Here is a 16166-nt window from a genome sequence, read left to right as displayed (position 1 = left end):
CAGGTTTCAAGGAGACTTTTGCAACAGCAGTCTGATTTTCAGAACCACTTCACTTGTTACAAAATACCTTTGACTCTGTAGGAAACAATGTGCAACTTGTTGCTTTTCTTAAGAACACAGGGATCTTCCCTATACCAAGTCAGACCACTGGTCCACTTAGCCCAGTATTGACCTTGTTTGCACATAACACTATGCCAAAGTTAACATTAACCACAGTTAAAACTGAGGCATCAAGTAGATGGTCACTTAAACTGTGGCTTATTACATTCCCTTTCCCCATTAAAGGAGATGCAAGCCAAGAAGAACCGCTCTTCACTCACAGCGCTAATGCTTTGGGGCAATGACAGCTCATTAACCATAGTTAAGAAGGAGGTCCAAGTTCACAAATAATGCTAAGCTATGTTTTGTTTAGTCATTTAGTCGTGTCCGACTCTTCGTGACCCCATGGACCAGAGCACGCCAGGCACTCCTGTCTTCCACTGCCTCCCGCAGTTTGGTCAGACTCATGTTGGTAGCTTCGAGAACACTGTCCAACCATCTCGTCCTCTGTTGTCCCCTTCTCCTTGTGCCCTCCATCTTTCCCAACATCAGGGTTTTTTCCAGGTAGTCTTCTCTTCTCATGAGGTGGCCAAAGTATTGGAGCCTCAGCTTCATGATCTGTCCTTCCAGTGAGCACTCAGGGCTAATTTCCTTAAGAATGGATACGTTTGATCTTCTTGCAGTCCATGGGACTCTCAAGAGTCTCCTCCAGCACCATAATTCAAAAGCATCAATTCTTCGGCGATCAGCCTTCTTTATGGTCCAGCTCTCACTTCCATACATCACTGCTGGGAAAACCATGGCTTTAACTATACGGACCTTTGTTGGCAAGGTGATGTCTCTGCTTTTTAAGATGCTGTCTAGATGCTACACTATGGTGGATGTTAACTAATGTTTTGTGAGCCAGCCACAACATTTGGTTAATGAGTGAGCTTTGGTCATAGTTAATAAACCATAGTTAAGCTGCCTGGCCTGGGTTCACATTAATGCTAGCCCATCATTTAAGAAACCACATATTAATAAACCTCGGCTCAGCATTATGTGCGAACAAAACAATTCTCTATGTAGACCGGCAATAGCTCGCCAGGGGTTCAGAGATCTTGCCAGGGTTTCAGGGGTTCAACCTTGAATCTTCTTCATGCAAGGCAGACACTCTACCACTGAGCAGTGGCCCAAGCTATGGTCCAAAAATGTTTTCCCCACTTTTTGTGCAGAAACCAGAAAACTATTATTCCACTTTCGCTGCAAAGTCACTGGACCCTTACAGTGAAGCAGTCCTTCCACTTGAACAGACGGACAGCAGACATGATAAAAATTCTTTTCTGAAAAGAAACACTGAGAAAAATCTGCAATTCATAATTCTGATTTTTGCTCTTTCCAAAATTCCCTGCGTTGCTCTGAAAGGGCACGTGTCTGTGGTCAAAAGCATATCTTATCAGAGGCTTATTTGTCCCTGCATGCTTCATTACATTCTCACAAAAGACCAACTTGCAAGCTGCAGGCAGTTTCAAAGAAACATGTTTCAAAAGGAAACTTGCAACAGGCTTGTATGAATCTTTTGTTTCCTGTGCCAAGATAACCTTTCCCCACAGCTTCCTATCTTTACAACAACTCTTCCTGTCCCCAGGCTCCCCATCTCAGGCTTTGTATCCTGGGACAAGAGGAACTGTTGCCTGCTTGGATGAGAAAGGTTCCTTTGCTTTTCCAAGAATGAAGACCATCTGTTTCTGGGAAAATGACAGGTTCCCCTTTTGGACCTTATTCTTGCACACTATCCTTAGAATCATAGAATGGTAGTGTTGGAAGGGACCCTGAGGACCATCTAGTCCATGGGGAGGCAAACTAAGGACCGGGGGCTGGATCCAGCTCAATCGCCTTCTAAATCCAGCCCACGGACGGTCTGGGAATCAGCGTGTTTTAACATGAGTAGAATGTGTCCTTTTATTTAAAATGCATCTCTGGGTTATTTGTGGGCCATAGGAATTCGTTCTTTTTTTTCTTTTCCAAAATATAGTCCGGCCCCCCACAAGGTTTGAGGGACAGTGGACTGGCCCCATGCTGAAAAAGTTTGCTGACCCCTGATCTAGTCCAATCCCCCGTAATGCAGGAAAATGCAGCTGTGGGGCTCAGGCCTGTAACCATGTTATCAGCACCATGCTCTAACCAACTGAGCCATGCAATCCTTGCTCCAAAAGTACAATAATGGGGGCAGTTCCTTCCTAGGAACTCACTTAACAGCAATACTGCACTACAGAATCCATCTATGTGAACTAGTTTTTGGCATGTATTGATTCTGTAATATTGAAGCCTATTCCCGAGGCATATTTTCTTGATCTGCTACTGCATGTAGAAAATGACTAACATATCACTTTGAAGTTCTGAGAAATCTAAAGTGCGTGAGAACAAGTTTGGGTGTGATGGAAAGAAAAAGAAGCAAAAAACCACAGATTGGTGGCATCTAAAAATGTAAATACATTTGTTTCTCAGTTGGTAAGAAATTTATTATTATTATTATTATTATTATTATTATTATTATTATACACTAGTGCTATGAGATTTCTGTCAATCAGGTTTATGTTTTGGGGTTTTTTTAAAGGCACCATCATCTCGTTTTCAACTGGGAAATTGTGGAGGTTATGTAAAGTTTGCATAACAGTTAAGAAAGAAGGGATAATCTTTAAAGCGTATGGAAAAATGGACTGTCACTTGCTTTGGCGTTCACACAAAGGAAGAGAAAAAGGAGGTGGCACAATTGTAACATGAGATTCTCATGAAAAGTAAACCTGATTAACATGAAGCAATCAAATACATTTCCACGAGTATAAAAGAAACTAAGGCAATCCTATATTCAGTGGCCTGGTAGCAAATCACACTGAACTAAACAACCCTTCCTTCTGAGCAAACATGCTCTGTAAATGACATTCAGCCATGCTACATTGACAACTATTTAAAGAACAAATAATTTTAAAAAGAAGGACCGATTAAGTGGAAACCCATGAAACAAGCTTTTGTTTTTTTAATCCTTTCTGCACCTACTTTGCTTTCCAACACATACCACTCTCTTTACACACAGACATCTCATACTCCCAACACTCAAACCTAAACTATACTTGAAGTTAAATGTGCTTTTCCACCTAACTTGCAACATGTTGTTGTTGTTTTCATGCAACTTGCATTGCCAACTTCTGTTTTGAAGGTGCAGTTGGCATTGGAGGAGATCCTCCATTGGCATCTGTGTGGTGATTCTCCGTTCCTGCAAGCTAACAGCACTTTCAGAGGATGGATTTTAATCAAGACTGAAAGGCGGCCAGAATAGTTTAAATTTCCCTTCTGTTCTTGCCCTGATACGAGCTGGTACAATATTCATTTTTTAAAAACCCTGCCTGATAAGTAGCTGAAATGTTCAAGTCAAGGGTGAAATCCAACAGTGTACCATAGCCTTTAGGATTGGGAACTGGGGTGGGAGTAAGAGCTTCTCACTGTGCTCAATCTATACCTGCAGTTGGAAGTTCTGCCTTTCTCCTGTAACATGCAAGCACGGTTTAAGTGGTGGACTTAGAGCGTGCCTACAGTGGTACCTCGGGTTACAGAAGCTTCAGGTTACAGATGCCTCAGGTTACAGACTCTGCTAACCCAGAAATAGTACCTCGGGTTAAGAACTTTGTGTCAGGATGAGAACAGAAATCGTGTGGCGGCAGCAGCAGCAGGAGGCCCCATTTGCTAAAGTGGTGCTTCAGCTTAAGAACAGTTTCAGGTTAAGAATGGACCTCCAGAACAAATTAAGTTCTTAACCCGAGGTACCCCTGTATTTCTTTCTTCAAATCACCTTCCATAAAAACACAAGAACAGTCTGTTGGATCAGGTCAATGGTCCACCTAGTCCAGCATCCTGTTCTCACAGTGGCCAACCAAATGCCTGCAGGAAACCAGGGAGCAGAACATGAGCTTGAGAGCCCTCTTGCCTCTCATGGTTTCCAGCAGCTAGCATTCAGAAGTACAGCTGCCTCCAAATGAGGAGGCAGAGCATCAGTACCATGGCTAGTAGCCATCCATAGCCTTCTTCTCCTCCTCCATGAATTCATCTGATTCTCTTTTAAAGCCATCCAAGTTGGTTGCCATCACTGCCTCCTGGGGGAGCACGTTCCTTAGTCTGACTATCCACTGCAGGAAGAAGTACCGTATTTTTTGCTCTATAAGACTCACTTTTTCCCTCCTAAAAAGTAAGGGGAAATGTGTGTGCGTCTTATGAAGTGAATGCAGGCTGCGCAGCTATCCCAGAAGCCAGAACAGCAAGAGGGATTGCTGCTTTTGCTGCGCAGCGATCCCTCTTGTTGTTCTGGCTTCTGAGATTCAGAATATTTTTTTTTCTTGTTTTCCTCCTCCAAAAACTAGGTGCGTCTTATAGAGCGAAAAATACGGTGCTTTCTTTTATCTGCCCTAAATCTTCCAACATCCAGCTTGACTGGATGTCCCCGAGTTCTATCCACTTTCTCCATGCCATGCATAATTTTATAATCTTCTATCATGCCGCCTCTTGTTTGCCTTTTCTCAAAATAAAAAAGTTCCAAAGGCTGCAACCTTTCCTCATAGGGAAGTCGCTCCATCCCCTTGATCACTTTCTTGGCCCTTTTCTGAACCTTTTCCAACTCTACAATATCCTGTTTGAGGTGAGGCGACCACAACAGTATAAAGTACATTCGTACCTTGGTTCGACTGGAACTAAGAAACAGCTTAGTTCTTGAACGTTTTGGCTCCCGAACGCCGCAAACCCAGAAGTGACTGTTCCGGTTTGTGAACTATTTTTGAAAGCCGAACGTCCAACGGGGCTTCTGCGGCTTCTGATTGGCTGCAGGAGTTTCCTGCGGTCAATCAGAAGCTGTGCTTTGGTTTCCGAACATTTTGGAAGTCGAACGGACTTCTGGAATGGATACCGTTCAACTTCCAAGGTACGACTGTACTCTTAATTGTGGTCACACCATAGATTTGTCTAACAGCATTATGGTAATATCGTACGTAGCATGTCTTCCTTTCATCTATATAACCCTGAAGTTTTGCACCATATACAAAGTAACTAAGCTTAGTCACATGTTTGTCTCAAATCCACCAGCTATAACCACATCCTGCTTCTTAACTGTAGTTCAGTTCAATTATAAAAGGCTTCTAAAATTTTTAATACAAAAAAATAACAACAAGAAAGTGATTTTCATGTTATGCTTGCATAAACATGGGTTCCCGCACTATAAAGAAATGGGAGAAATGTCTCACCTTTAAAATGGACATCATGCCATGCTAAATTAAATATGCTTTTAAGACCACTGATTTCAATGAAATTAAGCACACTGTAGTCTATGTTTCAATTATAACATATCTCCAGCTGACACCAGTTTCAACAGTGTCACTTTACATGCTCAGGCATATAACCTACTAGCATTACCTCTTTAGGATTATAGCTCAGTAACACAGGAAGGTATCTTTTTATTTTTAAGAAATGCTCTCTCTACTGAGCATCTAGTTTTTCTGGAAAAGCTTGGTTTAAAAAATAAATAAAAGCTAAAATTCCAATGTAATCGTAAGACTCTGATAGCTGAAAGGCTAAGGAAAACATCAAAAGGTCACAAGACATGGAACACCATCACGAGATAAGTCACACAGTCCATTTTATTTTCCAGCATAGCCTTGTAGCCTTGGGAAATTCAAAGCCTGCAGTCCTGCGGAAGCATGAGAGCCCCGTAAAGAAAAATAAACAGGGGCAAGTGAACAGCAGCATGTCACAGGTATCAGGTTTGCTAACAACTGTGAGTCAACAATAAGGTGGAAGAGAAAGGAAGGGCTCTATTCATTCATCCATCTCAATAATGAGCCCTACCTCTCTATGTCGTACAGAAGGGACTCATAAAAACATGCTAGCCATAACAGCTATGCTCTGCCTCCACAGCTGGAAGTAGCAATACTTCTCAATACCAGTTGCTGGAAACCATAGGAAGGAGAGCGCTCTTGTGCTCATATCCTGCCTGCTAGTTTCCCACAGACATCTGATCATCCACTGTGAGAATTGGATGCTGGACTAGATGGGCCACAGGCCTGTTCCATTAGGCTCTGCTGGAAGAAAAAATTGCTGGATCAGGCCAATAGCCCATCTAATTTAGCATCCTGTTCTCACAGTGGCCAACCAGATGCCTGTGGGAAACTCGCAAGCAGGACATGAGCACGACAGCACATGCCATTACCAGCAGCTGGTATCCTGAAGCCTATTGCCTCTGACTCAGGAAGTAGAACATAGCCATCTAGGTTAGTAGACATGGATATTCTTATCCTCCATGAGGTCTCACAACCCTGCCCCTTCACACCACTGGCATGCCAGTTTACAGCTAATAACTATCTCCCACAATACTGCTCTTTAACTTGAATGGACCAGCTTAGAAAGCCTGACTCAAGAGTATAAGCACTTCCAGTCTTCATAAGGCATCTTCAAACTTTTTAGACCCAAAACCCATGTTTAACTCAAACATGCATTGGCAGACCCATTTCTCAATCTTTTACTACATCTTCACATGATGGTAGCGCTCCTGCTGCGACCCGCCCTGGGTCATGCCACAACCCACTGATGTGTCCCCACACACCACTTGAGAACCAGTACCATAAGGCATATTAATGGGAAAGACTTCAAATAATTAATTCTTGGACCAGCAGCTTTATGAAACATTTCTAGTTGCTGTTACACCTCATTCTCATAACTGCTTGCCTCTTATCAAAAGGCAATTACTCCACAAACTGCAGGAGGTAAGCTTCCCCAACAGTTAGCAGATGCCTGCCCCACTGCCCTTCTTTGAGGCTGTACAGGCAACTCTCAGCGTACAAGGGGATTATATTCTGGGGATAGCAGATAAAGCCAAAATAATGTATAGTCAAAATGCATTAGGTTCCATGATGGGTGGAATTGCTAAAGTCTTTTTTCACAGATGCCTCACCCCTTTGATAGAAAAAATAATTGCCAAGCACATAAAGCTGAACGTCCACAAGTTAAATGCAAGTTACCTGAATATTGCATCTCAGAATACTGAGGGGACCACTTTCCGTGACACTGGCCGGCTTCCCATTGGCTGCAGGAAGCTCCTGCAGCCAATGGGAAACTGCGCACACATGCACTCCGGCCCACAGAGGCGTCTGCGGGACCATAAACTGGCCCAAGCCACAAAAACTTTGCTGACCCCTGAGAAAGATTATTTGTGTGTGAGGGGAGCTAACTGGTTAGCAGATACTTCTTACTGGATTAACCTTTAGTGCTGAAAGACAAGGAAAGTTTCTGGATTTGCAGCCAGTGTTAGAAACTGAGATATGAAAGCTAGGAGCTAAATGGCACCTTAAACCTAGGTTATGGGCACAACAACGGAATGTCTAGGCACACTTTTTTAATAACAAGAATACAGAGATGAAAATGAATGAACTGCAGCTAAAATATTATGTTCATCTTTCACATGGTCTAGTCCTTACCCTGCCCAGCCCCCTAATATCCTTAGGAGGGTCTCTTCTCCAGTCTTCAGAGAGTAGCTGGAAGTGGGGAAGCAAAAAAGGTCCTCTTTTCCTTCCACTCTGAGTTTTAATTAGAAACCTTAGGTGCAGGACTGCTCCCATAGGTCAAAAACTGCTTGCGCTTATGAAATGTCCTGTCGCAAAATGCGCCTAGAACAATGGGAATTTCGAACACTGTCTGCAGCTTGAAAATCTGCTACCTTTTCAGCTCTGAAAATACTTTTTTTTTTTTACAGGTTCTGCAGTCCTATTGAATAGTCCATTGATGTACATCAGAGAAGGGTGAGTTAATGTGATGATTCCCACACTGCACACACAGTGTTAAGGACCCACCCTACCAATGTGAGAGCCCCAATTTTGAATTTGTTCTTACTAATTTTGAAGGTACATCAGGTTTAAGGACTTGTTTGTTTTGTTCTGTTCCTTCTACTCTTTTATTCTCTTTCAGAGAAATCAAAGATATATAAATTGTTAAAATAAATAAATGCTAGTAGGGTTAAGAGTGAGGCTTGCAAAGGCAGAACCAAGGGAAAGCTAGGATCCAGTGGGAGGCAACTGATTAAGAAGGGGGGGGGACCCTGCAAATGGACACAGTTCACTCCTCTGCCCTCATTTCTCATCTAACTGCCTTCAGCTCCCACTCACTAATGCCTTAGGAGTACATCCTTAAATCTCTCATTGGCTTCAGCCAACATGCCAAACTCTCCATACCACTATACGTCAGGCAGGGGATACAAATCCATAAATGTCAGCTTGTATAGCACATGAACTTCCTTTCCAAAAGAACAAACAGCTCTTTGTAATCAGAGGTTGTCTACTATACAAAGCTTTCCTTTGCACTAAGGACAGGACTGCGTATGCTGAAGAAATGAAGAGAATTAAGCAAAAGAACCAAATTCTATGTCCTTGGATAGATTGTCTGAACTTGCATAATTCTCCTGCTTCTAATAGATATCAGTGAAGGAAAGTGGGGGTGTTGGAAACTAAAGCTTTAGATCCTGGGTGCAGAAAATTCTACTAAAAGCAAAATCCTATGTATGTTTACTCAACAAGGTCTCTACAGTTTTCAGCCAAGCCCCTGGCTGACTACTGACTACTACAGACACTGCCTAGTGTGCACACTTGTGACCTGCATCTTTGTTACATACATAAGGTCTGGAAACTTGCTTTTTTAAGAAGGGCAAGGAGGAGGATCTCAAATGCTGAGTATACAGGTAACCAACCATGAGCTTTTGTGGATCTAGGGCTCCTAGTAGACCACTAGCTTAATATGAGTCAACAGTGTGATGCAGCAGCAAAAAAAGGTCATGCTATTCTAGGCTGCATCAACAGACGTATAGATAGTGTCTAGATCAAGGGAAGTAATAATACCACTCTATTCTGCCTTGCTCAGACCATACCTGAAGTACTGTGTCCAGTTCTGGACACCACAATTTAAGAAGGATATTGTGCAGATGAATAATAATAATTTATTATTTGTACCCCGCCCATCTGACTGCGTTTCCCCAGCCACTGTAGGCGGCTTCCAACAAAGATTAAAAATACATTAAAATGTCACACATTAAAAACTTCCCTAAACAGGGCTGCCTTCAGAAGGTGACCAAGATGATAACGGGCCTGGGAACCAAATGTTATAAGGGTTTGAGGTAACTGGGTATATTTAGCTTGGAGAAGACTAAGAGGATATATGATAGCCATCTTCAAATATCTGAAGGTCTGTCACATGGAAGGTGGAGCAAGCTTGTTTTCTCTTGCTCCAAAGTGTAGGACCTGCACCAATGGATTCAAGTTACATGAAAGGAGGAGACTCTGACTAAACACCAGAAAGAGCTTCCTGAAAGTAAGAGCAGTTTGATGGTGGAACAGACTCCCTCATGAGGTTGTGGACTCTGCTTCCTCGGAGGCTTTTAAGCGGAGATCGGAAGGCCATCTGTCACGGACGCTTTAGTTGAGATTCTTGCATTGCAGGGATTTGGACTAAATGACCCCTGGAGTCCCTTCCAACTTTACAGTTCTACAATTCTATTATTCATACTGTCTTTACAACAGTTTCATTTAGTGTGCCTCTCCCTCTGACTTTCTCCTGTCTATTTTTGTCCTGTTTCAGCCGTTTCAGTATTTGACTCACTACTCTGCTCACACATTTAACTTTCTGCTTCCTGATAAAGATCTAAATAGGACTGTGTGCCTTCCAGTGTTTGCTTTAGAAGATTTATATGCCCCTGCCTTTTAAATCCAAGAGCAGCGTCTCATTGTATAATAAAATAATACTGTGATTATAAAAATGCAAACACCATAAATCATTAAAACATCTAAACCCATAGCTATCTAACAGCAGTTAAAGGACTTTGTGTTATACAAGGACACAAGAAAGAAATGGTTGCTAAGTTATGGGTTGACATGGACACACCTGCAATGCAGCCTTGACCAAAATAAGCAACAATTCCTTACCATCTATCAGCTTACCAGAGCCATTACTCAATCTGACCATGCAACCTCATGTGGTTGGTGGGCTAATAATTTTTTAGGCATTTGCAAAGCTACTGCCAACATTACAATGAGCGGCAATGGGACAGATAACTTCCTACAACTCACAAGGGTACTTTATTAGACAGTTGCAATTTCAAAGGAAGAAATGGCTGGAGGCAACTGGCAGAGGGGGGACAGAGGCAAAAGGTAAGGGTTGAGACCTTTCTCAGCAGTTTAACAGCCATGCCTGTTCTTGGTGTTCCAAGGAGTTGCTCATACAGGGGTTTTTGCTGGACAAGTATCTACTGGACAATCTACCACTGAGCTCCCCACCAGGTTAAGTAGTGGAGGAATGAGGTTCCTGGCTCAGACCAGATTACATATGGACTACTCCACTGCCTGCACAGGTTACAGTAGCCTGCACTGCATTGTTACTTTGTTGAGCTAATCAGTGCTCTTCGGAGTAAAATTGTGCCACTACATGCTACTATTCTCTCATTCAGGGTGAGGTCAAGTGCTGTAGAGAGGAAAGCAAAAACTCTCTTGAAGAAAGTTTGAGTCCCATTCCTGAACAAGTTCTTCTCCGGCCACCAACTCAAAGCCATGCTCTCCAAATTGCTTTCCTCCCTGCAGGGAGAAAGATGCTCCCCCACATAGGTTAAAAACAAGCAGCTTGGGGAGGGGAGTGATTTTGAGATGCAAAGCAACCATGGAACCAAGAATTAAGTAGCCTCTCCCTTCCTGCTTTTCTTCCAGTTAAGATTTGTAGCCTACGTAGGATCCTTTTGGTTTAAAAAAAATGCAGAGAAAAGGAGCATGGAACTCCTTCAAATGTCTAGATCAGTGCTTAAGTGGATTACACGGAAAAGGCACTCTGAACACATGCTAGTATGCATGGTATATAAGGTATGTTCCCAAGCCTGCATTTTCAGAGTGACTAGTGCACACTCAAAGCCATCTTTTCCACACCTCTGAACTCCCCAAAGATTGGCTCTTTTCTGTTCCTGAACAGACCAAGACTATAGGATGTCCCTATTTTCATTGGAGAAATGTGGGAGGGAACGTCCCTATTTTCATTGGAGAAATGTTAGAGGGTATGCTTTCAGGGCTGCTCTGCATAATGCTTGACAAGGAAATTGAGAATAACCACTGGATAATGCATTCCAGGCCTTGATTCCAAACTCTGCCTGGGACAACATTTAGTCTTCGCATAATGTTGAAAAAGTTGGAGGTGTGCCTTTTACTCAAGCTGTGATATGCATCAACAGCTTTACATCAGTTTAGTGTATTTTCCCCTCAATGAAAGTTACAGATGTTGCCCTAAGGCTATGTATTCATAGTGCATGATGTCACAGTAAGCAAGTTAAGCACTATTAACTTGAGTAGGAGTGGGAAAGCTGGTTATTTATCCCTTGTACTTCTGAAAAACTTCTTGAGCAAAAGTATGTCCAGCCTCAGTGCTATGTGTGCACTTCAGTGTTCCTAAAATGTGGGCTGAGGTCTGTCCTCAAGCCAAAATTTTAAAATAAAAGCTTTTAAATATAAAATTGTATAGAAAACATGCAACAATTATTCATTTCCCCAGAAGTATATTCCATCATTTCTCCCAGAAGTGGCTTGAGGGGAAGAATAAATCTTTATTTATAAAAAGTGTATTTATAAAATTAATTTTGACAGGATATTTTTAACCTGTTGCTGTTCATAACTTAGCACCTAAAATTAGTGTTTGAGGGCATGGATAATTTTTTGCAGATTAGTTCCAAATACAGGGTTTATACCAGTGCTCAAAATTCCCCTGACACCAGGTGAATTTGCAACTAGCGTGGGTCCAATTGCGACCATGTAGAGATCACTGAATGCCAGGTTGATGACTGACATCGCCATCTGGCTGGCCCCTCCAGTTTTCTTAATAAAGTAAGCAGAAGAGCTTAGTTATTGCATTTATATCCCATCTTTTTCTCCAAGGAGTACATGGTTCCCCCTCCCCACAGTTAATCCGTACAATGACCCTGTGAGGTAGATTAAGAGGCTGTGACTGGCCCAAGGCCACCCAGTGAGCTTCATGGCTTGAGTGGGGATTTGAACCCTGTTATCTCACAGGTCCTATGGGGAAGCTATATAAATTAAGTAAGAAATAGGGGAAAGCTTGAATTTGTTTTATTTGATGCGTTGTAAACCACCTTGAGATTTTTTCTTTAAAATATAAAGTGGCATAGAAATCAAATAAATACGAATAATAACAACAGTAAATCTCATTGGGAAAAAGGTGCCTAGACATTGCATTGTCTGTAAACTAGGTTTAAGCTGTCATTTGGTGATTAGCTTATATATCTGAGTTTGTAACACTGGTTTATACTCTTCTAACATGGATTAGAATTGCAAATGTACGTTTAATTCCCCCTCCCCCACTTAAATTTTAGATCTTCAAAAGGAAGGAGGAGGCATTCTGCACAACACTGCTGCAGAGATGCACTTCAACTTAATCACTCTCCCTACAAAATCCTGGCTGAAATGTTCTAAGACAGTGATATCCAACAGGTAGATTGCAATCTGCTCAACAATGATTGCTTCATAAAAAAAGTTCAACAACCTTGGTAGATCACTGCCAGTTTTTTCATAGTGTGAGTAGATCTCAGTCTCTTGAAAGTTGGACATGCCTGTTCTAAGAGGAAGCCCATATCCAAAAGTAAATGACAACAAATCATATGCAGAGGAGAAGGGAATATTACAAACCCCAAAACACGGCTAAGCTTGCTAAGAGGTAACACATCTCCAAGGAATGTGGGAAAATTATATAAAAGCAAATCAAGTGCACTGGAGAATTACATTACAAATCCATCTGTTTTAAATGGGACTTCTAATCAAATCAGCTTTATCTTCTCTTTTCTCCCCCAATAGCCTAAAAATAAAACAGGCTGTCAGTTTTTCTAAAAACAGACATGGATCTCTAGCTGGGGATTTCCCCAAGGAATGGTCCAAGAACCACAGAATCAACCTGAGAACGACAACAAAATATTTTCCATCGCTCTATAGCCCGTGTTTCCTTGCCTTTCCAATAAATTTCCTTCATGTGCAAAAACTAAAACCTAAAATAAAAATGGGACGCATCCAGAGAGAAAAGTCTTTAGAAGCAAACTGTGATGAACATGTAAAGCAAGCATGTTTGAGCAACTTTGTTCAGTTTGCCTAGTTTGCATTGCAATCTGACAGACATTTCTTAGTAGTAAGTCCCATTAAAATCAGTGGGACTTGGAAGTAAATATGTTCAGGGGTGGACTACACAGTCTATAAATAGGTCTAATGATTACCGTGCAGCAAGCAACAAAGGGAAGCCACAGCTTGAAACAGTAAGCAACAATTTTGACAACCAAATAACTATTTCTCTCATGCCCATTTACAGTGGCCAAATTTCACTCTGTCCTGTAGAGATTCTTAAACACATGCACTTACAGAATTTGCTATTCCAGATTCCAGAACCTTTAATTCATCCATGTTGGTCTGGTCCACTTACCTAGGCTGCATTTACATACAAGTCTATTCCATTTTCACAATGTTCCCCTAACTGTCATTTTTGCACATTCTATTTGAACTTCCACCCTTCCGGAAACACAGCAGAATATAGCACCCATTTCTGTATTATTTGCAAATGAAGTCTAGAAGGAAATAACACGGAAATGAGAGCTAAACTTGTGCTATATTCTGCTACATTTCCAGAAATGGCTTCTATGACACCTAAAAGTTAAAATACAATGCTGAAATTAGCATTTAAGGGACAGTTGGGATAATGGAATTAACTGCTGTGTGAATACAGCCTCAAAATGATTTCCATTTAGCTTTCAAGCAAATGGACCAGAGATGAGTACATACGGATGATGTGTAATGTTTAGTGGATTTAAGCCTGATGATTTCAGTGGATCTAGTCTTGTGTATACATTAGTTGGATATCATCCAAGTGTATTTATGATTGATATTGGTTGTAAAACATAAAGGCAATTAACATCACTAGGGCCAAAGTCTTGACCTTAATAAAATTCAGAATTTCAGCTTTCGGGAAGTCTGGGTTTGTGGAAAGACAAATGTTTGTGGAGACTGGGAATGGTTTTGTTAAACCTTTCAGCTGCAAGCTGTGAAACCAACACATAATAGGCGCAAGGTCCTTGGGGGGAAAAGTCACAAGAGGTGAAGGCTGTTCTTGTTTAAACTTGCCTAACTTTCACCGCGGAAAAAATCAAAGGGCCCAGACATCTCTTTAAACTGTTTGCGCAGACTCACCTCACCAGGACCAAAACCGAATAAATGTTTTTAAGAGCGTAGGAAGAAAAGTGAGACAGAAAATTATAAGCCACAACGATTGAGGGGGCGGGCTAGTGAGGGAAGGGAAGACTGGGCCACACTGCCTGTCTGCATTTAACCTTTTCAAGGAGCGATGCTGCTGCAGCCGCCCTCTACCACGTCGGCCCTTTTCGGCTGCTTGCTAACAGCACCGAGAGGCAGGAAGTCACGCCTCTCTCAGCAGATCTCGTTTCACTCCGAGGCCTTAAACTTTTCCCCTTTTTTCCTGGAAGCACGGGAGGCAGGAGGGACAGGGAGGCACGGAAAGCGGGAAAGGTTTCCCCTCCGGCTTTGAAAAAAGCACGAGGAGAGAAGCCCCGAGATCTGTGATCACTACAGGATTCCTCCCCAGGAAAGCGCGGGCTGCGTCTCTCGCCGATGCGAGGGGAAGTTTGAAAGGAAGAAAGCGCTCTCTCCGTCTGCCTCGCTCCCAAACTTCACGCCACATTGGGAAGGGGGAGGTCGGGGAGAGACAAAGGCAGGACCCCGAAACCTGCGCGGATGCCGGGGGGGGGCACTTTTCTCTCGCGTCCTACAAAGTTTGAAACCGATTCGCCAAGCTCCTCTCGAAACCCGCCGCGCCTCGTGCAGCCACGCGCTGCCTCGCTCCAAGCCTGAGGTGGGAAAGCTGTTCAAGGCTTGCAGCACCTACCCGCTTTCCCTTTGCCTTCGTACGCAGAGATTCCCCCCCCCCCCCAGCTACATCCAGGTGGGAAAGAAATAACCCGCTTCACGTGAGCCTAGGGATTTGCGCGGAGTGTCAGCCTTGGCACCCGCAATCCTTCCGCACAAAGCGTCGCATCCCACCCGCCCCCACTTCTGCAATAGACTGAAGCGCAGAGAGAAGGGTCGCCTCGCAAGCGATCTCGTTCAACTCGCCCAGGCTGGCCCCTTCCCTCCCCGCTGGCCCAAGAGGCAAGTCCTCCCTCAGAGGTGGGGAAGGCGCCAGCGTCCTAACAGCCAGGCAGCTGGAGATCTTTGCAGCGTCAGGCGGCCCCTCCTCTCCACAGACGTTCGCTTCTCCTTACCGCGCCCGGCGCGCTGCTGCTCTTTCGCTAACCTCCAGCGTGGCTGGAGCCGCTTGCGCTGCAGCGCCGGGGCTTTCCCGCCTTGGGCTCCCAGCAGCCTGTGCTTCCCGGCGGCGGCTCCTTGCTGCCTCACTCTTCGGCCCTCCCGTCGCTCCGGCGGGTCTTCAGCGCTAAGGGACGGAGCCTCATCTGGGCAGGAGGCCGTGGCGGAGAGAGGGAGGAGAGAGACGGACGGACGGTGGGAGGGAGGGACGGACGGACGGACAGAGCCTGGCGCTAAGACGGCGCTGCGCCGCGCCTCGGCTGCGAGCAAGAAGTCCGAGAAGGCGAGGGAGTCCGCGGCAGGAGGAGAAGGAGGCTCCGCCCGCTGCAGCCGCCGCCAACTGCCTGCCCACTCGAGGAGAGGGAAGCCCTCCAGGTCGCGGGGCGAGCCCGGCCCCTCCTCCGCGCACAAGGAAAAGTTCAGAGGCAGGCGAGGAGACGGAGCAGCTGGACGAGTCCGCTGCGCTAGGGGACGCCGCCCGAGCGAAGTCTCGGAAGGCTTTCGCCTGCCACCAGCCAGCCCCCAATATTGCTGAGTATTGGAGGAGGGCCTTGCAGGCCTGGGTGGGCCCGGCCCCCTGCTCCAGGCAGGAAAGCTAGAGCCGGGCTGAGCCCCCCACCTTGAAGACTCCCAGGAAGGGAAACCTCCTGCGCCAACCTGGTGACTTTATTCGAAGGTTAAAAGGTTAGGGCGCTTTGGGCCGGGAGGACACATTCGCTTAAAGAG

General features: G+C 44.1%; 1 protein-coding gene across 1 annotated transcript in view; it reads right to left on the bottom strand.

Annotated features, from left to right (window-relative positions):
- The window catches only part of ST3GAL6 (ST3 beta-galactoside alpha-2,3-sialyltransferase 6), a 51321-nt gene extending 35751 nt beyond the window's left edge, over window positions 1-15570 (bottom strand). The window contains exon 1 of the mRNA XM_081002763.1: window positions 15430-15570. The gene's annotated coding sequence lies outside the window, so the exon portion shown is untranslated. The remainder of the gene's footprint in view (window positions 1-15429) is intronic.
- Between the last annotated feature and the right edge of the window lie 596 nt (window positions 15571-16166).

The sequence above is a fragment of the Podarcis pityusensis genome (assembly GCF_964106645.2).
Source record: "Podarcis pityusensis genome assembly, chromosome: 4".
NCBI classification, from domain to species: Eukaryota; Metazoa; Chordata; class Lepidosauria; order Squamata; family Lacertidae; genus Podarcis; species Podarcis pityusensis.
This window is presented reverse-complemented; position numbering and strand designations above follow the sequence as displayed.